The 25,449-nt window shown below is 40.0% G+C and overlaps 1 protein-coding gene and 1 pseudogene across 9 annotated transcripts in view; both read left to right on the top strand.

The window, feature by feature from the left end:
• Nucleotides 1–25,449, top strand: part of PPP3CA (protein phosphatase 3 catalytic subunit alpha) — a 502,337-nt gene that overhangs the window by 343,947 nt on the left and 132,941 nt on the right. The window lies entirely within an intron of this gene.
• LOC112825529 (U4 spliceosomal RNA) lies at nt 22,811–22,984 on the top strand (annotated as a pseudogene).

The following is a 25,449-nucleotide window of genomic DNA, read 5'->3' as shown; positions in this document are numbered from 1 at the left end:
GAAGAAGAGGAAGAAGAAGGTAGTAGAAGAGGAAGGGGAGAAGGAAAATAATATGGAGATATTATTTTATATAATATACAAATGATATATATATATAATATACAAATAAAAATAAGAGGTATAATATACAAATGAGAACCTGTAAAAAAGGTGAAGAGGAAAGAAGCAAGGACTTTCGATGTGGTGGGAAAAACCTCAACCCTGACAACATGGTGGTGTTCGCGTGGCATGAGAGATAATCTCTCACCGGCATATGTAAGAGTCCTGAAAGCGGTGAGGTGAGTGGGTCCTGGTAGAAACTGACCGGGAGCTTCTTCTGTGGAATCCACCTTTAAGTGGAGTAGATCTGTAAACTCTCAAAATGAAACAAATGGCAAGTATTTTGTAACAAAAGCCCTCCCCCACTTTCCCTCTAGTCCTCCCCACTCCTAGTTTTTAATTCATAAAACTGTTTCACTCACAAATGGTTAGAAAAAAGTCATGCTAACATCTGTGCCATCATTTGCCCCCATTTTGAGAAAAACCTAGAAATTAGTATTCTGGTTACTGGAAAACTGGACATCATTTCATTCCTTGAGCGAGTCTTTCATGTTTAAATGAACCAAGCTTCCCAAATCACCTTCCCCCACTTGAAGTGTTCATAAAGTAGTGAAAGGTTTAAGGTTATTTAGGATTTTCTTTTCCCTTCAAATTCTGTACATTTTATTTGGGGGAAGAAGAACCGGGAAGCTGCCTAGTTCCAAGCTGGCCTTTGCATGTGTCCCTCTGGAGGATAAAGCACTGTGCACCTTGCCGTCCGGGAGGTAGGTTTAGATAAACCAGTAACCTTCTCCGTGGGAGTAGAGGTGCCAGTTAGCCAGGGGGTTGCAATCAAGACAAAGGAGGTGTGAGGCATGTCTTGCTCTTTTCTCTAAACTAACTTGCCTGATGAGAATGGTAGCTGTTTCAGAGATTTAATGTGAAGAATGTGTTTCTGTGTTGGAGGCATTTTGTCGAGGAATGTGTTTTCCTTCTTTGATTCTTTCATGAAAATTCAGTTAAATTTATCTTTGTTTACTTGTAACATACAAATGGAACATTAACACGTGTATCCAAATGTCAGTGTGGCCACTTGCTCTGGACTGAATGTTCATGCCCCCCCCACCCCAATATTCAGATGCTGATATACTAATCCCCAATATGATGGCATTTGGAGGTGGGCCTTGGGGAAGTAATTAGGTTTAAATGAGGTCATGAGGGTGGAGTCCCCATGATGGGATTAGTGCATGTGTGAGATGAGACTTCTCTCTCTCTCCTCCACCTGAGGATACAGTAAGATGGTCTCTACAAACCAGAATAGGGTCCTCATCGAACACTAAATATATGCCAGCATCTTGATCTTGGACTTTCCAGCCTCCAGAACTGTGAGAAATGTTTGTTGTTAAAGGTACCCTGTCTGCAGTGTTCTGTTCAAGTAGCCCGAACTAAGATACAATTCATTTTGGGAATTCCATTTAATGCATATTTATTGAACATTTACCTTGTTAGTGTTCAGGTGGTGTGGGTGATACATAGGTGAATAAGACCTGGTCTCTGTTCTCCAACAGCTCAAAACAGGATAAGGAAAACAGATAATTTGGCCAAAGATATATCCATTAAACTATTGATTAAATTACAAGATATGATCTAGATTTATTTAAGCAAATTAAGAAGTATGCACCTAGATATAGCTAGTTTAAATCCAAAAGGTTTTTCTATCTTCTAAATGGCTAAGGTTTCCCTGACAGTGCCCACTGATTATTATATTCTATCTTTGATTGGAAGAGACCTTTAAATAGCCGTGATCCAAACTATCTTGATTAGGGATTGAGAACTCCTTTAGAAGGTTAGGAACTGTGGATGGTAAGCACAGGAGATGTATGTAGTCCTTGACCAGAATACTCAAGCTCTAGTCAGGGTGTCAGACACCAAAACAGATAATTACTATATAATTTGTTAAGAACTGTAATAAAGATGCCTACAAACTTAGTGTGGGAACTTGGAAAAAGGAATGCAGGGAAGCCAAGAAAGTTTTGACTGATTTCATGATATTTGAACTGGATCACATCTGCGAAGTAAAATTTTACTCTGTGAAGCGTATTTTGAGCAGAGACAACAGCATATCAAAGGCACCGGTGTTTTTGTGTGTGTGTGTGTGAAGTGGTAAGACATGGTTTTAGAGGTTTGCTGTGGGAAGCCAGGGTCTCAGAAGGGTGTGGGGAGTGAGGGTGGGGGGAGACTAAGGTTGGAAGGTTCAGGTTGGGTATGAGTTTCTGGCAGGCAGCGCTGAGACATTCCAATACTGCTCTACAGGTCTTTGAGCAGGGAGTTACATAATCACATCCTGGAAGAGATGAGTGGAATGGAGTGGGAAGGAAGTCTTGGGAGAGGCTTTGGTTAGGAACCTCTCATATTCTCCCAGAGAAGCCAAGATGATGCCTTTGGCAGGGTAGGGGATTTGGATATGATTTTGATTACAGGTCTTTAAAGAAAATGATAGTTAATACTAATCTTAAAACATCTGATAGTTCGTACTTAAAAATCAGTGTCCATTAAAGACTTCTTGAATACGGTAGGTGGTTTATGCAAGGATCCAATTTCCTACATTTCTCCTTGAAGTTTTCATACTTTCCTGTTTTTCCTTCAACTTAGCAGAGAACATTCCCCTCATTTGTAAAGCAAAAGCAGACCAGAAGCCTAGGTTTTCGAATCGCGTGATTTAGAGCTCATTTTCTGCTCTTTGGGTGGAGGGGATAGGCCAGCATTAGCTGGGCAAACTGCTAATCTCTCCAGTTTGTCTGTTTCCTGCAGGGGGGGATTTGTCCCTGGGGCAGCAAAGGATTCCCTCAGTGGCTGTGTCTGCCATTTAGCATGTCAGGCAGTTGCCAGGAGAACCCTCTGGCTTTGTTCCTGGATGTGAGTGTGGACCAGTGGCCAAGTTTAAGGTCATGGCATTCCTGCCCTTACAGCAGCTGACGTCAATTAGGAGAATTCCCCATGCCTTTACTCTGGGGAGAGTTAAGTGGGGATAAGAATCCAGTGTCTTTTGAGACCTAAAAGATCAGTGTTTATTCTCCTCAAACTATCATTTGTCACTATCAAAGCCTAACGTGGCCTTAGTTTATATGGGGATAAAATATTACTTCTGGGGCATTTTGCCCACTTAGATTTCAGTGGCCAAATCTCGAGGGCCTTCCCTTCAGCCAGAGGCCTATTTTGGTACCCAGCCCACTGCTGGCAGTTAGTGCATTTCAGCCCCGGCCTGTGGCGGGAGCACATCATTTTGAAGTCCTTATTCACCTTAATTTTGACCCTTTAAAAAAAAAAAAAGAAAGAAAAGAAAAGAAAAATGTTGATAAAAGTTCACTGCGTGAGAGCAGAGTCCTTTTCCATGAAGTGTTTACCTCTCTGGTTTTGCAAGGTTGTTTTTAGGAAAACCATCTTAAGCAGGAGAAAAGGGAGTCTCAGCAGTTTGAGTGTTTCTCAAAATTGGGCATGGATCAGAATCACCTGAAGGACTTTATTAAAACACAGGTCGCTGGGTCCCACCTCCAGAGCTTCTGATTTAGTAGGTCTGGAGGTGGGCCTGAGAATTTGAATTTCTAACAGCTTCCCAGGTGCTGATGATACCCTTGATCTGGGACTGCACTGTGGAAACCACTGGTTTAAGTGACTGGTCTGAGGTCTCCTAGCTAGTAAGCTGAAAACCTTGTTTTTTGAACAGGCGTCCATCTACATACCTCATGCTTAGCTATCATACTATATTACACACACTATTCTGCCACTGTATAAGATTTTTAAACATCAGGCATTTTCAGTTCCTTTCACTAGAATTTGTTCTTGCTTATTACTGAGGAAAAAAACATGTTTAAGAATGCTATTAAAGGTTCTCAAGAAATAGAAAAAAATAAATTATTTCGGTTATTGATTATGATTGGTTATATTTTATTTTTTACTATTTTTTTTATCTTATCTATTTATTTGAGAGAGAGGGGAGTGAGAGAGAGCATGAGAGGGCAGAGGGCCGAGGGAGAAGCAGGCTCCCCGCCGAGCAGGGACCCGATGCGGGACTCCCATCTGGGACGCAATCCAGGACTCTGGGATCATGACCTGAGCCAAAGGCAGTTGCTTAACCAACTGAGCCACCCAGGGGCCCTGATTGGTTATATTTTAAATAAAAATATATTGCTATAATGCAAGGGGGAAAGACAAAAATAGTGCTTAGCATATTTGGGGCACAGAGTTTATATAGTTTTTTTCTCAGCGAAAATCTTCATAGGACTTTTCTTTTACAAGCTTTCTGAGAGTGGACTGTATAGAAAGCTATGGCTGGGACAGTTTATAAAGGGGGAAAAAAAGGGAAGACAGATCAATAGCATCTTTAAGTGAATTGTTCGGTAATGAATGGAGTATTAGATTAAGAGTAGCTGAGCCATAGTCCTTCAGTACTTGTGTGTCATGAACGAGTCAGTAATAATCTATTGACATCAGTAAACATGTAACACCATCCAGAGGAAACATTTGACAGTCATTACACTTACCTCATAATTACCACAAACAGATATTTTGCTTTAAGATGCAGTGTACCCTGTCCTTTTCAGTTTGCCATAAATCGGTACGTTTCACAAGTAGTGTTTAAGCAGCCCTGGTAAGGCAATGTCTGTGGTTGTTTTCTTTTTTCCTTTTTTTTTGTAAAAGATTTTATTTATTTGTCGGAGTGAGAGAGAGCACACGCGTGCATGCGCACACACACAAGCAGGGGGAGGGGCAGAGGGAGAGGGAGAAGCAGGGTTCCTGCTGAGCAGGGAGCCTGATTTGGGACTCGATCCCAGGATCCCAGAATCGTGCCCTGAGCCGAAGGCAGACCGACTGAGCCACCCAGACATCCATCTGTAGTTGTTTTCATAGGAAGATAAAAATCCCTAAAATTATTATTCTTAAAACCTGAAAGTTATCCCTTGCAGTAATAATATTCTGATTGCTTTGTAGAAGCTTGAAATATATTAATATGTTGTAATCAGTATTACCATGGCTTGAAGATAAGTAGTGTTTCAGATAATACCGGAATTCTCCAGATGAGGAAAGAGCATTCTTCCGGGGTATCTCCAGGGAAAAATGGAGATGCCCTTCGTTTTGTCTAGCCGGATTATATCTGTGTTTCCAGTCTCATCTCATGTTACTTTTTCTCACTGAAGTGTCCCTAATCATTTCAAACTCCACTGATTCTATTTTCTTGTGGGCCAGTAATGTTTATAGGTTTTAATGGACATTCTCAAATACTGGTCACAGACTGGTTCTGGTTTATGACAAAGTTTTTGTTGGTCCAGACTGAGATTATCTTTTTCAATTTAGTAAGAATGCTTTCTTTTTGTATGTGAAACTATGGTGATAGTAAATGGTAATTGTTTTTTTATAGCTTTTTGGTGAATGAATTAATGGGTTATTTTGTTGCAAGGTTAATATTTAAATTCTTGTTTTTTCCCGGTTACTGTTATAAACACTGTATTTTCTAACTCGTAGTTTTCACACAGCCCTATGCAGGAAGTACTGTTATCAGCTCCATTTTACAAATGAAGAAACTGAAGCTCAATGGGGTATCATATCTAAGTTTACCCATCTAGAAGGTGCCAGAACTGGTATTAAAACCCAGACAGCTCAACTGCATCTATTCCCGTTTTATTTGGGCATAGAAGTGGACTCTGCAGGTCCATGGAATCATTAATTCTGGGAGTAATCATATAGCGTGGCCTTTAACAATATTTTACTGATTTTTTAAAATTGTTTCATGCTGTTATCCTATTAAATGTTAACATCTGAGGATATAGATCTTGTGTCATGGTTTTGTGGATGTTCCCCTATTTCCAAATAAATTTAATGTAAATGCAGTGCTGATTTGCACATAGTATGAATTATGAAAATAATATAATGGAAGCATACAGGCACCTCTAAAGCAGAGTACACATCCCTGTATGTGTGTGGATGTGTCCGTTTCTTTGTGTGTCAGTGTGATCATTTAAATGAGCGTTATCTATTTCTTCTGTTCTTTTCTCCTCAGTAGCTATTTGGTTTTTTGTGTTTTAAGTGGAGGACTTTGGACATGTTACAAGATGCTGGATAAATAAAATAGACGAACTTATCAGAAGTAGCTTCTTATAGAAAAATCTGTGGTTTAATTAGTGGATCAGTAAGGGGAAAATAATATTAAATTTTGAGGCAGCTGCTTTACCACTATTTAAAATGACTATCTTAGCATAGAAAATGTATTATTTAAAATATTAAATACTTTCATGCACATATTCTTGCCAATGTTAATATATATTCCGTGAGAGACGACCTTTAGGCAATTCAGTCCTGGCTCTGTTTTTGTCTGGGGGTCAGATAGCTTGTCCTGCTATTTTATCCAGCTCTCCGCCAGCATCACTGAGTGAGCATTGTCTCATGAAATAATGTGAAAGTCCATGGAGAGGTTGGAGACATGAGTCTTATCTGTTGAAGGGGTAAAAGAAAAAACACGCAAAAAATCACACAAAAAAAACCCAAGAACTATCAAAAGTTCAATGTTCATTTTTTAATATTAAACACTGAAAATCAGGAAATGTTACACATATGTTTATTATTAAATGTTTTGCATTTGTTATTTATTTATGCTTGGAGATATATATATATATATACACACACATATATATATACACACATACATATATATATATATGGCTCCAAAAGTAAATTACAAACTGGTAACATGCCTCCCTTAAGTTGCTTTTGTCATATGAAAATAACATTTCTCATAAAATGTGGTTTGTAGAAATAGGATTTTATGGATTATATGACAATAGAAAAAAAACAACAAACAAACCCCACATACAGGGGATAATCAAATCTTTTTCAGAGATTTTCATGAAACAACATCATATTTTAATATTCTGAACAAAATTTAAATTCCTGCTATCATTTGGTCACTTTTTGACTGCAGTTTGGTGTATAATATGCTTCCCTGTAATTAATTTCTGTTCATATTTGATAGTGTGGTCCATGTGTTAGCCAGTTTTAGACATAGCAGCATTGTTTCATTCTGTTTCCTTAAGATATTTAAGGTTTGGACACCAAGGCTTTTGAACTTCAACTTCATGAGAGTCTTATATGTAGGCAAAAAGAAACTTGATCTCTTTTTCTCTTTCTTTAAGCTTTTCTTAATTTTGTTTTTCTAATGCTGTCTCCTGAATTGTCCTCTTTCTTGTTTACAATGGACAAAGCCCTGTGAAAGAGTAAAATGCGGATTAATGGGAAGGACAACTGTAGATAAAAATTAAGGAAAGATAAAATTTTTTTCAATTAACATATAATGTATTATTTGTTTCAGAGGTACAGATCTGTGATTCATCGGTCTTACACAATTCACAGCGCTCACCATAGCACATACCCTCCCCAATGTCTATCACCCAGCCACCCCCTCCCTCCCACCCCCCACCACTCCCGCAACCCTCAGTTTGTTTCCTGAGATTAAGTGTCGTATGGTTTGTCTCCTCCTCTGGTTTTGTCTTGTTTTCATTTTTGCCTCCCTTCCCCTATGATCCTCTATCTCGTTTCTCAAATTCCTCATATCAGTGAGATCATATGACACTTGAGGAAAGATAAAATTATTAACCAGACTTTATTTTTCTGTTATGGCTCCATTTGTACTTTTTTTTTTTTAAATAATAATTGATGTCAAGATCACTGTTTGATTTACAGTGCCTTTCTTTTCAGATTCATGTTCTTTGTTATATTCGCGACAGTATTATTGTTGTGTTCGTTGGATTTTGTGATTAATGTCAGACATTTTGCTATTAAAAAATTGATTTGGAATTCATGAATTTGATTCCATTTCAGAAACGCAGTTGTTGACGTGATCTCCACCTGTGCTCTCTGATTTGGGATGCCATCTGGTGGTACGCGTTCGATACATCGAGTTGTGTTTTTCACTGCCGTCAGAGTCTTTATCCTTCATTCTTATGAAGGTGAATATTTGTTGAAATGACTTGCAAAGACGTCTGTCTCCATTTCAAACAAAGGATCTTTTGTACCTTACTTTCTGTTTTCTCAAAGTAATATGGCTGTGTGCTTTGGTCTTTCTTAGCATAATCTGATTCTTTCTTAAAAAAACATTGAAAATCAGGCTCTGATTTTAGGAACTCAGTTGAGCTCACAGAAGTTTGTAGATGATATTCAGCATCTCCTTTAAGATCCTAATTACATATGTTTTTCATTTCACTTTTAAATGGTAAATCTGATTGGGCATTTGGATATTATGTGGTGAATAGGAGATTACCAGATAATCATAAACATGAAACAAATTATTCGTTTAAAATTCTCTTCCTTACGTTTTAAACATTAAAGGGCAGTTCCTTCAAAGGTGGACCTTAGCTTAATCTTTTTTTTTTTAAAGATTTTATTTATTTATTCATGAAAGACAGAGAGAGAGAGGCAGAGGGAGAAGCAGGCTCCCAAGGAGCAGGGAGCGCAACGCGGGACTCGATCCCAGGACGCTGGGATCATGACCTGAGCTGAAGGCAGATGCTTAACCATCTGAGCCACCCAGGCGCCCCGACCTTAGCTTAATCTTAACGACTGCTCCCGTTGCCTTCTTCAGGAGATAAGCTGGTGATACTTATTAGCTATATATCAAAGCTAGGTGGAAATTTGGAAAGTTAATTGTCTGCATTATTGATATGAAATATCCATTCCACTTGAGAACCTGAACTGAGGAAATGTCAAAAAAATGAGTTTTTGTTTTGTTTCGTTTTTTTTGGCTCTTTCAAATTATTTGTGGCTGGTTAGCTTAGTTTATTGAGGGCATGGCAGCAGTGAGGCAATTTTTAGATTCTTTCCCCTCTGTGGGCTGTTCAGCATTCTCAGATTATACTCAGACTTCTGGTTCAGCCAGTTTATCTGCGGGGGTGGCGGGGTTGGGGGGGAGAGAAAGAAAAGAAAAGAAAAAAAAGATGGAATGAAAAGAGGTGAGAAAAGGAAGCGTGATTTAATCTCTGCTGTGCCGGTCACCTGAGGTCCATCTAAGGACAGTGCCATTGCCTAATGACCACGTGACCATAACTTTACTTTCACCCTCTGTGTTATCAGGGTTAAAAATTATGGACCTCTAAATTCACATTCTAGCCGTGTGCCACTGGGCAGCTTATTTCACCTCTGGAAACCCCAGCTTCCTGATCTTTGAAGAGATGAGGTGTTAAGTCTCATGCCTGTCGCTCCCATAACGTGCAATGCTGCAGCCATAGCACTTAGACCAAGCGCCCAGTAAAGAGTAGCTGTGTTGTTATTGCTACAACCGTTCTTGTCATGGCTGTTACTGTTGTCGCGCAGCTAGTATTCCAGCCCTCAGTTCTCTTCCACTGTTGGGTGATGGGAAGCCCAGAGAGCTTTTAACTGTGAATCCGGGTTTTATAGCAGACATCACACTTGTCCTTTTATGGAATAGGTCAATACTGAGAGGGCTGTGGAATGAAGAGGGAGCAGACAGGTCCTCCTGCGGACAGCTTCCCACCGCTCATCCTTTCTAAATTGCAAATAAGTTTCAATTAAAGAAAAATAAATTTTTTATTTGTGGACATTTTTCATGCAGTCAGTACCTCAGAAAGAGGTTGTGATTTCAAACCCCACACTGGGTGTAGAGATTACTAAAAAAAAAAAAAAAAAAAAAAAAACTTCATTAAAAAAAGAGGGAATGAAGAAAAGTTTCACATGCCTGTGAAATGTGAGCTATTATCTTTTAAAATTGGAAGTAATTCAAATATGGGAGGGTGGGTCTTGCTCAGGCATCCCGTGTCAAGTGATAATTCTCCATATTTGACAGCTGAGTATCATTCTGATGCAAACACATTTTCATTTCAAATTTGAGTGATTGACTTTTTAAATAATAGTTCATGGAACTACCAATGAAGTGTACATTATCTAGATTTTACATTTCCTATGTAATGTGCAACTGTAGATTGCTTTCTGACATTTAAATCAGATAAATGTGACTGAGATTTCCAGTCATTTTTTGTTTGTTTGTTTGTTTTTTGTTTGTTTTCTTCCACCGGCCACCCTAGGGCCAAAAATCAATGATAAATGGTATTTGTCTTATGTGTAGCATACATTGTGTGTATGTGTAAGTCAATGTATGCTACACATAAGACAAATACCATACATTGACACATTAAGGTGATTCAAATATTTTTAAGGTTTTCATTTATTGAACGTTTATGCTGGTACAAACACTGTGCTAATGCCTACATACAATGGTGTCCAATTTCAAGCATCAAGTTGCAAATCCTAGAATGGTTTAGAAAGTCTTGAGTGTTCTGTTGTCTGTAAATGTCTTCAATCTCATCTAATACCTTTTTCCCTCATTATCTCTATTTCCTGTGACCTGTCTACAATGGCATTCTTTCACTTCAGCTCTTTTCAAGTCCTTGAACGTACCACCTTCCCTTTCAATAAGAGACTTATTAGCACATGCTGTTCCTTCTTTCTAGAATATCCCTCACCCCCATACACACATCCAATAATCTTGAATAGTCAGATTTCAGCTTAAATGTCACTTTGTTAGTCTTCAGGGAAGCCTTCCCTGACTAGCCCATATAGTACCATGTACTATTTCTTCAAAATATTTATCACAGTAATAATATTATGTTATTTGTGTGATCATTCTATTGAGCTTTCTCTTCCTCACTAGACTATCAATTTCATGAGGGCTGACCCCTTGTCTACTTTTGCCCACCATTTTATCCTTACCGGGTAGCATAGTGACTGCCTCATGGTAGACATTCATTAATATTTGTTAAATGAAGTGATGCATGCATTACCTCAATTTATAAAGTTTATAATATTCCTTATGACCACACATACCATGTGTTGATACCATGTGTCAAAGAGAACCAGAGCCAGACATCAGTTAAAGTGGTAAAAAAAAAAATAAAAAAATAAAAACATTTAATTCCTAAACTATTGCAAAGGGGAAAAGAGCCCAGTAGAGAACTGAGCTCAGTTCAGAATACAAGGACAAGTGGGAATTGATAGCCAAAGAGTGGGGCAAGGAGGTTTGTGGATGGAAAATTACTAAGAGAAGATATCAAGGGTACGGATATTCTTGCTAAAGGCAGACCAGGGTGATCAGATATCAAGGATAGGGGATTCTCGCCACCACTGGACAGGTGAGCTAAAGACAGGGTCCAAAGGATGAGGCCTGGAGGAAAAGAAGGCTCAAGGAGCCTGTCTAAAGTTTGGTCAGAGAGAGAATCTGTGTCAGTCCTTCCTCTTGTTCAAGGAGAGAAGACACATTCTTTTTCCCTCTCAACAACATAAGTCCATTTTTCATTCTGTCACGAAGGACTGAATGTTCATTAAGGACCAGCTGAATCATCTGTTGAGACTTGGTGACAATTGCTCTACTTTGTAACCTGGAGACATTTAGGAAGAGAGATACCTATGAAAATAAACAGAAAGGCAGAGCTTAGAGGCCGAATCAATCTATATGCCCAATATCATAGGCCTTCATGGGTCTACCAGAAGTCCTAGAACCTGTCATCTTTCCCCAATGGTGTCAGCACTGCAATTCCAGCAATGCAAGGAATTTCTTCATTTGTCTCTGGCACCTTCCTGATTATGACAAAGACATGAGTTAGATTAGTGGGACAAAAGTGCAGCAGTCAGTTTGACTCCATATCCAGAATGATACAGTCATTGAGGACAGTGTACTGGGTTTCTCCTAATTAGCAAGTCATAGATTCGAGGCCAGAAGTGATGTTGTCCAAGAACAAGGCGAACTGCTTCAACAATGAATATGACTCTGTTATTGAATCAAACTTCTTCAAACAGGTGATGAATTCTTTCAACCAGGCGATGAATTCTATCCAAAAGGTGACAGACCTTTCCCCAAAAGTAATGAGGTTGTGGATGGAACTTAGGCCCAATTCTGTAGGTGTATTTTCTAAATCATCTCTACGGGAATTGAGATCACCTACAAGGGAACCTATGATGTCCTGGGCACCTCTTTGGTTGCTACAGTGAGAGAGAGGAGAACTGAAAGAAGTGGGTCCTTATTTTAGAGATAGTTCAAGAAAGGAAGAAAATTGTGGAGGATTAGGTATAATGAAGAGATTGGGAAAACCAGCAGATTAGCAAGATTTGGTCCAGTTGGCTGGTGGCAGCCAATAGTCTTGGTTTCCACCGACAGAGTAAGAATCATCAGGAGCCAGTCAGGAGTCACAGAAATAATTATTTCTTAGCTGAGGGTGACTAGAGAATGCAGATGTTGGGGGTGGGGAAAAGATTTGTCAGAGATAGTTCACGTGTAGTTGGGTTGGACCTGAGGAATCAGGCCAGGAAGGCTAATGGGGACCTTTCCATTGATATGAGGAACGTCAGAGGGACCAGTCGCAGCTTGGGAGTCTTATGTTGCATTTAGTGATGGCTAGGTAAGTGTAATGACAAATGCCCATTTCAAGAAAGGGACTGGTTGTAAAATTATGATGGAAATAGCCATGACCCTTGCAAAGATACACTGGAATAGGTTTGAGGGTTGACTCATGATGGGTAATTGTCCAGTTTAGAATGATGGAGGGAAAGGGAAGAAGGGTTATAGCAGAGCAAGCATTATAATTGATGAAAGAAATCTGGGAAGAGTCAGATATGCCCACTGGAAAGGGAGCAGCGTACTAACAATCTGTCCAGTAGAGGTCAATAGACAGTGTGACTGTATTTGTCTGGTAGAATAAATTATTTTAAGGGTCAAGTTAATGATCATGATTTTAAATACTAAAAATGTAAACATTAGCTTTCTTTTCAACCAGATTTTGATTTTCTGTTTAAGTAAGACCTAATGTGAAAGCTGTTAAATCTTCACCATACTACTGGCAAAAAATAAAACTTGAACATTTGTGTAGACAGTAAAACTGAAATGGAGCATGGATGTGTTCACCTTTTTGTTCCAGGTTTGTTTTTTTCCCCCAGTAACCTCTGCATGGTGTATGTGATGGGAGTGCTGTCAGGATGAGGCTCTGCCGCCTAGTGGAAAGATCATTGGCTTTGGAATCAGACAGACATAGGTTTTAATCCTGCTGCTGACAAGTTAAGTTACCTAACACCTCTCTCTCCTTTTACTCATCTTGCAGATGATTGAAATAATTTTTACCTTACACTGCTGTGAAACTTGAGGCAACATAAGAAAAGTTCCTCCATAATACCTGAGATGTGGTAGGATCTCGGTGAATGAAAGTCATCGGTCATTACCATTAGCATTGATGCATATGCACTCAGACTCCCACACCTTCAAACATGGGGCGCCTGGGTGGCTCAGTTGGTTGAGCATCTGCCTTCGGCTCAGGTCATGATCTCCAGGTCCTGGGATGGAGCCGGAAGTCAGGCTCCCTGCTCAGTGGGGAGTCTGTTTCTCCCTCTCCCTCTGCCTCTCCCCCTGCTTGTGCTCTCTCTCTCTCAAATGAATAAATAAAATCTTAAAAAAAAATAAAGAAACATCAAACATTTGCTGATTTATTCAGTACTAAATTCCTGTTTGCCCTTTTGGTAGGAATCAGAATTCATTAAAATAATTCATAATCAAAAATTCAAAAATTCCACTCAGAGAACTTATATAAACTGTTTCCTTGTTTTGTTTGGTGTGCTTTCTTATTCCCTGATTTCTCCTTTTCATTTGACTCACAGATGAGTTACTTGATGTTTGTTTTGGTTCCGAGTGGAAGGATAGTTGTTTTGTCTAGGATCCTCTTGTCATTATTATACTGAAAGAATACCTTTTTTTCTGAGCGTAACAGGAAAAGGAAGATAAAAATAATGATACTGGTGAAAACGATTGTCCAGAAGCGGTGAGAAAGAGTACAGATTGTGAATCAGGAATCCAGGGAGGTGGTGCCTGTCCGACAACAATTTCTTCCTGCGATTCATGAGGTTATTTGCCGTGATCTCAAAGCCCCTTTTAGTGTTGATTCTGTGAGTGTATTTCATAGATGTTACAGGACTTCAAAGTGAATATCTTGATTAGATACTTCATTAACCTTATCAGGACTTCCTCCTGCCACCCTTTCAAAACATCTCTGTGTCAAAGCAACAGATAACCTCAGCTTTTGTTACTGTGTGATCTTGCTTCCCACCATATGATGGTTTCCTGACCATTTCAGAACCACTGGTTTTATTTTTGTGAGTTCTTCAATATCCAGAATGACTTTTGTATTAGCAACATCATCTGTGTTCTAGCTGAAGCTTCCCTGCCCTTCCCCACGTGGCATTTCTTTCTTCTTTAAAACATAGAAGGGCTTCTTCACCAAAATACTTTCTCTTCTTTAAGTATATGCTCTTTATGCTTTTCTAATATAAATAACAAGTAAATCGGCTGCTTTTTAATTTGAATGATTTTTGGTAACTATATTAAAAAAAAACATTGTGAAAAAGGAGGGATTTGTGAATTTTAAGTAATATATTCTGATATATCACCATGACATAATGAGAAATATATATTTGGTTCCCGCCCCCGGTTTCTGACACAGAGCTCCTAAAACCCATGGAAACTTCCTGAGTCATGGGAGTTAGAGGAGCATCTCACGCAGCCCTGCTAAATACCTTGGAGTTTCCTGGGTGATAGGAGCATCTTTTGTTCAAATGAGGCAACTCTGAGTGGGCTCCTGGAGGGCTTCAGGGTGGGGGTGGGTCACCAGAAAGACCAAGCCATGATTAGAAGCTTGGAACTTTCAGCTCAACCCCCATCTTCTAGGGAGGGGAGAGGGACAGGAGATTGAGTTAATAATCTATCATATCTGTGTGATGAAGCCTCCATAAAAAAATGTCTGAATTATGGGGTTTGGAGAGCTTCTGGGCTTGTGGACACAAGCACATGCCAAGAGGGCAGTGCACCCCAACTCTACAAGAACAGAAGCTCCTGCACTTGGGATCCTTCCTTACCTTGTCATGTGCCACTTCCTCTGGCTGTTCATCTGTATCTTTTATAATATTCATTCTGATAAACCAGTAAATATAAGTAAATGTTTCTCTGAGTCTGTGCCCAGCAAATTATTGAGCGAGGTGGGAGGAAGGGTGTTGTGGGAACTCCCAACTTTGTAACCAAGTATGGCAAAAATGTGGGACCCTGGGTTTGGAAATTGGTTGGTGTGGAGGAAAAGCCCAGAGGTATGGTGCCAGAAGTTATGTAAGTAGAGAAACAGTGCTCCTTTAATCGTATAGCTACTGATGGTTTTTTGGATGTTGACCTCTCTTACTGTGTTTTGTTGTTATTTATTTAATTTTTTTAAGGGTGGAGGGATTTTTATAGTGGTTGTATATTTTAAAAGTAATAACTTAATGAACACTTTCTTTATTCCTCTAAGGGTTAAAAATTTGCTCATATTTCTGATTGCTGGCCATATCGATCCCTATTATTAAATTCTTGACTTTTTAAAAATATGTGAATTTTTTTCCCTGTGATTATTTTCCTGCTGTGAACAGTCATCTTAATTTTGTTTTTGGAAGAGATTTAGAGATCACTTCAGCTCCCAGCCTCACGGATCAGGAAACCCAAGGGCACTGGTCTGGCAATGTCACTTCCTGCTCGGTAGTGCTGAGTCAGGCCCAGAACCCCTGTCCCCTCCTCAGTGTCCCACTGCCCTTCTCTGTTCTGTCACCTGTTTGCTTCTGAAGAACGATGGAGAACGTTGATAATTTTACTTCTGCAGCATGTTCAGTGCCACTTTTGCCCTTTAATTTCTATTGTCTTTATTAGAATTGGATGTACATTTGTATACATTTAGTGTATTTTAACAGTTATTCTTCAGTGGTAGATTTGAGTTTTTCTACCCTAGCCTGTAGGTCACATATTAACTCACTTTTCCCTACTAAACTTTTTAAATAGAGTAAGCCCTTAATGTCCTTCTCATTTTGTCCTTGACATGGATTTTTCTTCTGCTTCATACATCATGGTTGGCAGCATGGCACAGGTAATGACCTGTGAGGCATGATGTTTGTCCATTCCATGACTATCCTTATTTAACTGCTGGAAATGTTTCCCTCATCTTCCCCCATAATTACCTTTAAATGTCTTCAGACTTGAGAAAGTTGGGTTTTGTGGGGACCGCATAATGCTAATGGGAGTCTACCACAGATCTCCATTCTCTGTTTCCTGTGGAAAATGGAATAAAATAGAATGTTTTAGTTTCCCAAACTTACTCCATGGTGTGGTAGAGTCAGCCTCATTCATTCTATCTGTTTGCTGAAGAGCAAACAACATTTTGCCCCTCTCCTGCTGAGGTTTCTTCCTGGCCAGCTCTGGCAATTTGAAAATAGAAAGTAGAAAGTGTTTCATACACCAGTGACCATTACTTCCCAGTTTCTTCCTTCTCATCTAGCATTCGGCGCAGACTCAGGCATATGCATCTTTTAATATTGTGTACGGCTGCAGAATATTAAAGTACTCGATGTGTGCATGCCATAGACAGCTTGAACAACTTTTGGGCTCCTCCAATATGCCTTCTTTAGCAAATACGCAAATAGAATCGTAAAAAAGTACTAAATCTGGAGGGAACATTAGGGATAAAAACAACTCAAGTAGTATAGTGGGAAGAATGGTGGACTGCTCGGTAATCAGCTGGGATCACCTTGCAGCCAGGCGCCTCACCCCCGTGCGTCAGTTTTCTCTTGAGAAAATGAGCCAGATGGCAAGGGGCAAGAATTACCTGGACGTCGCTTCTTTTATTCACTGAAAATTGGTTGTTACGGTTTCCCAGGAGTCTGCCACAGACGGGTTCCTAAATCCCAATTTTAGCTATCACCTTGAGGGCTCCCTTTATTTCTCAGAAGGAAGGCTTTCCTCCTCTGTAGGCCCCTGCTGATTTGCGCAGCTTCAAAAACAAGGGTAGCCTCAGACCAGCTTCTTCTCAGAATTCTTTATTTCCTGTCTTCAGGCTGTGTTTTAATCTTTGCTTCCAGGACATTCCCATTTCCGTTTCTTCCATCGTTGTGGATTTCTTAGACCTTTTTCATGTCTCCCAGTGTCTTTCAGGGCTTTAAATCTGGCCCTAGCCCTCCACTCTCAATTCACAAATAACACCCCTTCTCAGGCCAGGGTGCCCGATTCAGATCCCAGCTGCATCACCTCCAGGCCCTGTCACCTCTCAGCTCTGTGGCTGGCCGTTTGGGTTTTGTACACTGTGCTGCAGTGTGGAGCTCACAGAATTGTTATGGGGATTAAGTGAATTAGAATCTGTAAAGATCTTCAAGCGCAGCCTGACACATAGTAAGTGCTATGTGACTACTCGCTGTGGGCTATGGTAATGTGACTGCAGGCAATGTTCCCTCCCCCCACCCCACTATTCTTCTTGGCCCGCTGAGGGTCTTCTCTTCCCTAGACTTAGAATGCTTGTCTGTTGATGTTATTTTAGATCAAGAAGTAGACATTAGCTGGCGCCCATTGGCTTCCCTTACATACTTCAAATTATGTCTAAGCTCATAGTTAGATTTGAGCACGCAGACTTTATGTTCGTCCTAAAAGTCATTCTTACAATACTTAGGATTTTCACATGTTGTTGGAAGGAAATACTGTACTTAATTCAAGAAAATGCTTTAGAAAAGATTTAAGCCAGATTATCAGAATACATAAATACCAAAGGATATTTAAGTTTCTTTTTAGAAAATCAAACACACCTAAAGACTTGACTCTTCGGTGATTTATTCCCCAACCCTAACTAATTTTGTGTTATCTTAGTGGAAAAAGTTAATCCACCAGATAGTTTGGTTGCTTCACTTTCTTGAAAAGAAATCTGTCCAGGTTCATGTTTTAAAACAGTTAATGTTAAACAAGTCATGCTGAAAGAAGCCAACCTTATTGCTGAAAACATAAATATTTAATAGTCATAAAATATCAGAAAAGCTTAAAAACTTAGAGATTGTTCAATTCAGTGATTTCCGAATGCCTTGATGTGGTCGTTGTTCATATTACTATATTCAGTTAACTAATTAATAAATCAGAAATTACTTTGGAAAATTAAAATTAAGCTTAATTAAATTAAGTTAAATTAAATCGGATGAAAATCCTCTTCAAACAGTTATTTAAAACTTACGCTCGTAGAAGGTTGTCATCTTGGTATGTATATCTCTAACTCTGTCTGTATCTCTATAAATTCTGACATCACTGCCTTTCCTGGTGCATTAGAATAAGTATGTGGTGTAAATATAACAATGTTGTTTTTGTTTTTCAGCTGTTGATAAAAATGTAGACTGTTGAAGCTGTATATAACTGTGGAAATCACTTAGTGTTTCATTTTACTGTTGCAAAAAATAAGCCCGCTAAAATTTGGGTTTTTTTCCCTTAGCACATCGGGTTTGCAAAAGCTTATACATCCAAGCACTGCCTTCTCCCTCCTACCACAGGCTAAATAAACAACTCTGCCCACCACACATCCATGTATTACTCATTGCGATGTAACTGGGCCTATGGGACATTTTTCACATAACACCTACCATCACCCCTCCACCCCCTGCAAAAAAAAAAACAAAACAAAAAACACCCAACAGAGAAAAGTTCAGTTCCTTTAATCCCGAAAAGCCACTGTCAGGGCCCAGGATCCATCCTCAACATCTCAGCCATGTTCTTGTGCTGGCCTGATGGCTCTGCTTCTATACTAAGGAGGCAGACATGGTGGTGGAGGGGGGGTCTGAGCCGGAAAGTGGGTGTATGGAGCTCAGGGTGTATATAGATTAACCACAGATCTGGGAATGCTGATTTTAAATGTCCAGGTAAAGGGACACCTGGGTGGCTCAGTCATTAAGCATCTGCCTTCGGCTCAGGTCATGATCCCAGGGTCCTGGAATCGAGTCCCACAGTGGGCTCCTTGCTCAGTGAGGAGCCTGCTTCTCCCTCTCCCTCTACTGCTGCCCCTGCTTGTGCTCTCTCTCTCTGACAAATAAATAAATAAAAATCTTTAAAAAATAAAAAAATTAAAAAAATAAAATAAATGTCCAGGTAAGGATGCCCCAGCACAGAAATCTAATGTGTAGTTAGCTATGTAGCAAATTGATTTCCTTCACCTGAATGGTGATAATAAAACAGTGCTGCGATTTTGTAAACCTTTTTTATAGGCTCGTTATGAAATGGATTAAAGTGATGCCATGGTTTTTACAAAGAAGGAGAACTTAGAGATGTATGTTTAATATGTCTCATGGGAATGAGAAAGTAAATGAATTCCTGGTGTAAGTTAGAGTCTGTCCTGGTTTAAAGATTAAATCCGCTCCCCTTTGCATTAGTGAACTAGGTGATTTCACAGAAGTGGGTCCAATCCTCCTAAGATTCACTGTGGAAGGGGTCACATGGCTTAGAAAGAATCTGAAATGGTGAAGGGAGACGGCCCCTTTAAAGATTTTAAAGGGAAGGGGAAGTGGGAATAACATTGTAGGGCTGTTTAGTCACCAGGGAACTGTGATGAACAGTGTGTTAGTCACAATGCTAGGCGCTCTTACACGTGTTTTCATATTTAAGGCCTTTAATGGCACTGCAATTTAACAATAAATTTAGTGCCAACTCCAGAGCAGGCACTGTTCTAAGTGTTTGGAACCTGTGAATAGAAGGCAAAATCAGTATATACCTCTCTTTATAAATGCGAGAGCCAAAGCTCAAGGGTGTTAAGCATCTTGCCTAAAGCCACAGATAGGAGTGTCAGAAATGGGATTTGAACACACATCTCTGAGCCCACGGTTCAAGTTTGGGAAATACAGCATGAATGGCCAGGCACATTCTCGTTGAGTACTTTTGCCTCCAAAATACAGCTGATAAAACCTCTGCTGCCTAGCTCCTGGGCTTATTGGGAGAATCAAGTAGTCTTCTGGATGTGGTGGGTTTTACTCTCTCCCTTCTTGTCTCCCGCTGTTCTCTTCTGATGCTTGGGTAGAGCATTATTAATATTCTTTTTTTTTTTAAGATTTTTTAATTTATTTATTTGACAGAGAGAGAGACAGCAAGAGCAGGAGCACAAGCAGGGGGAGTGGGAGAGGGAGAAGCAGGCTTCCCGCCGAGCAGGGAGCCCGATGTGGGGCTCGATCCCAGACCTTGGGATCATGACCTGAGCCAAAGGCAGACGCTCAATGACTGAGCCACCCAGGCACCCCTAGCATTATTAATATTCTGAGTTAAGTGTGTGTGCAAGTATGACTCCTCTAGTGGAAAATGCACATCTGTCATTCTTTCATGCAGTCGGTCAACAGATATTTATGGAGTGCTGCTGTGCATCAAGCACTATGCTAAATATGGGGGGGGTGCCATGGTAAATGAGAAACATGTTTATTTTCATGTGATCCTTATATCCTAGCAGAAATGGGTATTGCAGAAATTATACAGTTGTTTATATTTGTGCTAAAGTTATGGAGGAAAAAGAGACACATCTGTCTCTCTTAAACCTGCACCTAATTCATTTACTAAACGAGTTAGTAAATAGATGAATAGTTAGAATAAATTATAATAGTTAGAATAGTTAGAATAAATTCCACAGAGTGCCAACTGAGCACAGGCACTTTGTGCCATCATGCCAGGTTCAGAACCCAGTCCTGCTGCTTACAAAGCTTTGGGACCTTACCCAAGTTACTCAGCCTCCCCATGTTCCAGGTCCCTGCAGAATAGAAATAATCATAGTTATCGTAAGGGCTGAATGAAGGAATATCAAGAAATAATTTCGAAGTGCGCAAGACAAACAGTAAGTGCAAAGCTTTAGCTATCATTATTATTATTACTACTATTATCATGTCGTAGAACTTTTCAGGAAATTCTTTTATCCATAGTGTTCACTCCTGCCTTTAACCTTCTAAGAGTTTGCTAAAAGGATTGTTATATAGTTGGCATCAGAACCAACTGTAAGGCTTTAAAGAATACACATATTCAGCCCTGTTGTAGGATATTCTTATTCAGTAAGTCTACATATAGCTCTGGACTTCAAAAGCTTCACAGATGACCCTGATTCACACCCCAAGGTAAAAACTGATCATTTTAAAATGACACAGAAAGATTACACACATGGCGGAGCAGGAGTGTTAACTCCGGACAGCCACCCAAGGACTTTGCTTTGTGCACCTGTCCTTGTGTGAGTATTGAAAAATGTGATTGGTAAACAAAAGAGATAACTAAGAATTCCTGTAGACACTAGTTATTCTTTTCTCCAAATGGCCTTTAATTTTAATACTTTTTCAAAATACCAAAATAATTTATCAATTGCCCAAATAAGTTTGACGAGCCTAGAATGTGAACTCCTGGGAAATAGGAATTTTTGTCCATGTCACTAATGTACTGATGTATTGGCATATAGTAGATGCTCAATAAATAAGAGCTGAAATGAATTGAGTACATTTTAAAGCCTTAAAGATGTTTTGAAAGAGATAAGAAGGATAAATTATAGGCTGGGGTCAGGATTTTCCTTTTTTTCTTTTCTTTTCTTTCTTTCTTTCTTTCAAGATTCTAAGATCCTTCCTTCCTTCCTTCCTTTCTTCCTTCCTTCGTTTCTTCCTTCCTTCCTTCCTTTCTTCATTTCTTTCTTTCTTTCTGGTGGGGGCAGAGAGAGTCTAAGGAGACTCTGCGCTGAGCATGGAGCCCAATGCGGGGTTCAGTCCCACGACCTGAGATTCCAACCTGAGCCAAAACCAAGAGTCGGATGCTTAACTGACTGGGCCACCCAGGTGCCGTCAGACAGGATTTTCTAGTGAGTGTAAATGAAATATATATTGATTATTATATAATTTTCTGAATAAAGTCCTGGTATAGATAAATCTAAGAAAGGTGCAGAGACAGAGCTGCTAGGTGTGAGGTTGATTCGAGCATGGTGGACATTTTTGGCAAATATAAAATTCTCATTCTTCTTACACCTCTCACCTCACCCCCTGGTGCTCTTTCTCAGATTTTAGCTCCTTTCCAATTAGCTAGCTTCTATTTAATTACTTGAATTAACAAATAAAATATTTATTGCTTTTGTTATTAAATTCTGGCTAATGTTCTGTGTTTGTTGCGTGGTTAACTGCGGTTTGACAACTATCAGGAAGAATTACAGCGCTGAGGGTCAGGGAGATTAAAGCTGAACATCTCAGGTACTTTGCAGTGGGTTCTGGCTTTTGATCTCCACGAGTGATTTTCAATAAGAAGTAGGAGGATATATTTTTCCATTTTTCTATGTAGCTTTATATAATCAAGGGGAAAATAATGTCTCGAGGCTTTAAATAACTGAGATTTTGTGTGATTTGTTTTAAGGTCACTATTCTTTTGTGATTTCAGTCAGTAATCCAGAAATCATAAATTTTTGTCTGTGGTTAATTTAAGGTATCTCGGGGGTATACTGTGTTATGGCTCTTAATTGGGCTGTGATGAGGATGATGCAGGTAAGAAAATGATAGAAAATAAATTCTGGATTTTACAAGGAAAATTACACAAATGTGGGAAATGAGCCAAACAGTTTGGGCCTGCCTTCTAATACACTGCCTCAATTTAAAACATGCCACATGGCTCTCCCTGTAAAGTGAACAGTCTTTTTCTCTTCAGAATCAACAATAACTCCCCAAATTTAAGAGGATAAAAATCACTAGTGTGACTTGTAAACATGGCTTTTAAATGGTTTCTGAATCAACATTTCCTAAAGGTGCTTTTTATGGATTTCTTTAGTGTTGCAAAGTCATCACATATGAGAGTCAGCATTGAAAATGGTGTTTCCTGCATCTGGTATATAGCATTTGCATGATCAATCCTACTTTCTAGCAGTTTATAATCAAACGCTGAAAACAGATGATATTCGGCTTTGCGCAGTGGCAGTATCGTAGCCAATGAGGTTTATCCAAGGCGCGATTATTGCTAATTGAAAACAGATGATATTCACATATAGCAAGGTAAAAATCATCAAATCCATATATAGGCATTTGGTAACTGTCTCTTCGTACATGACAATATCTTTGTAAGCCTGTTTTCAGTTTATATTGATCTCAAAGGATATTTAGCATATGTGTGCCATGACCATGATTGCTTTTCAACTTCAGTATGAAAGTCTAAGGCTGATGGATGCTCCCTAGGGCTGCCGCGTGTGGTTGGGCAGGTGTGCCTGTCATGACTTGGCAGCTGGTGAACAGCGCCCCCTGCAGTACTGTAGGGCACAACCTGCATGGTCCTGTGTAGTAGCTCTGGGCATGAACTCCGTTCATTCTTCTCTTCACCGCTTATTGAGCACCCTCTCTAGGCACAGTGCTAAATCGTGTAGAAAGTATGAATGATAAATTTCACCCAACAGCCCTATTAGGATCTAGGTAAAATATTCAGTTTCCTACGTTGCCTATACATGACCATATCATACCAGACACTCAGTTTCATCTTCCGTGAAGCCTGGTTGTTGACCTTCATGTCTAGTTATAATTGCTTAGCTGCTTATCTGTGGTTCCTTATCGTAATTACTTATCCTTGTGGAAAAGTCAGTATCGCAATTTCCTGTTTGCAGTTTTTCTTGAAGTCTACATTGTTTCATTTAATGCATGTTATCAATCATCCAGCAAATAAGTGTAAAGGGGGAAAATAGAATTATCAAGAATTAGTTCCCAGGGTTCATCATTGCCTTATCAGGCTAAGGTAGTAGATTTGGTAGATGGATGATTGTTTCTGTTATAAGCAAATACAGCAAATACAGAAGACTTGTAAATATCTAATACTGTATTAAACAATTTTACTTGCTAGACATGCAGATAGGATGACATAGCTCCTAAAAATCAATTTCTGAGGAGTGGTATCTGTGGTCTTACACATAAGACTCGGTTTTCCAGTACTTGAACATATTTTTTGCCATCATCCAAATTTTAGTCCTTCTCTCATTGGACCCTATGGCAAGTTGACATTCTCTCTCCCTTCCAGTACTTTCTTCACTTGGTTTTGAGGATCCCACACGCTCCTGTTTCTTCCTTAGCTCTAGCCACTTTTCTTTGTCTCCTTGGTGCTTCTTCTGCCTCTTAGAGTGTCCTAGGGTTTGGTCCTTGGACTGCTTCTCTTTATGTACACTCTCTTTGGACATCTTGTCTGCTCTCTTGCTTTCAAAACCATCCTCAGTCTGATGCTTCCTAAATATCTGCATCTCTGCGTCTCTGGCCCTGTCCCTTCCTTTGAGTCCAGGCTCCCATTTCTCAGTACCTGCTTACCTCCATTTGTCTGCGCAAGAGACATCTTGAATCTAAACATGTCCAGAACCATGCCCCTGCCCTTCCCTCTTAAATCCGCTCTTTCTACTGTCCTTTCTCATGGTACACAGCAACTGTGCCCTTGATGTTTCTCTTTCTTTCACATCCCGTGTGGATTCTCTATGAAAATGCTTATGGCTCTGCCTTTAGAGTGTGCCCCAAATTTGTGCACATCTTATCCCCACTGCCTCTGCCCAGGCCTGGGCTTCCTCGCCTGGATTGTTGCAGGGCCCTATACGGAAGTGCTCCCCGGCTCCCCTCTCGTCTCTCTTGTCCCCATGTCCTCCACCCGGCTGTCAGTATGAGCCCGGTGAAACGTAGGTGGGATTATACTACACTTCTGCTCAATCCCTCAAGTGGCTTCCCTTCCCAACTGCAGAAGAGGACGAGTGCTTGCCTTCATCGTTAAGGCCTTACAGGCTCTGGGTTCTCCCCCACATCTGTTCGTATTTCTCTGTAATTACATCTCCTGCCCCCTCCACTCTCCTTCATTGACCTCAGCCACACTGGCCTCCTTTCTCTTCCTCACGCATGCTCTGTACTTGCTGGAGAGCTGATCACCCATAGGTCTGTGTAGTCTTCACCTCCTCTGTGTCTTGGCTCAAAAGTCACCTTCACCTCAGCAAGGACTTCCCTCACCACATTATAGAAACGGGTGGTCCTCTCCTCCACCCCCCCCACTATAGAAACGGGTGGTCCTCTCCCCCCCCCCCCCCCCCACTATAGAAACGGGTGGTCCTCTCCTCCACCCCCCCCCACTACTTCTCAGGTACTTGCTGTCATGCACTCCTATTTTATTTTCTTCTATTGCACCTAGTATCCAGTGACACACTTTGTAGCTCAGTCTTTTTATTATCTTTCTCACTAGAATGTAAGCTCATGGAAAGCAGTAATATTTATTTTTCCCATTGCTCTGTTCTCAGTGTGTAGAACAGTATCTGGAATCTATTTGGCACTTGGTAAATACTTGTTCAGTCAATTAATGATGATTTGTATATTTGCTAAGCCCTTTTTAGATGTTTTATACTACAGCTGTAGCTGAACAAAATTGTTCATCTTAGAACCATGCGGCTGAGATTTATCCCCCAAAACATGCTGCTCTATGTGCATCCAGAAGCAATTTGATCTTTAGTTACCTTAACCAAGAGCCACTATGGTGATGGCAGGAATCACCATCTCTATTGTACAGTAAACACTGTGGCTTCACAGTCTTCACAGTCT

The sequence above is a fragment of the Callorhinus ursinus genome, unplaced genomic scaffold (genome assembly GCF_003265705.2).
Source record: "Callorhinus ursinus isolate GAN/ISIS: 27379988/994484 unplaced genomic scaffold, GSC_fseal_2.0 scaffold4, whole genome shotgun sequence".
NCBI classification, from domain to species: Eukaryota; Metazoa; Chordata; class Mammalia; order Carnivora; family Otariidae; genus Callorhinus; species Callorhinus ursinus.
This window is presented reverse-complemented; position numbering and strand designations above follow the sequence as displayed.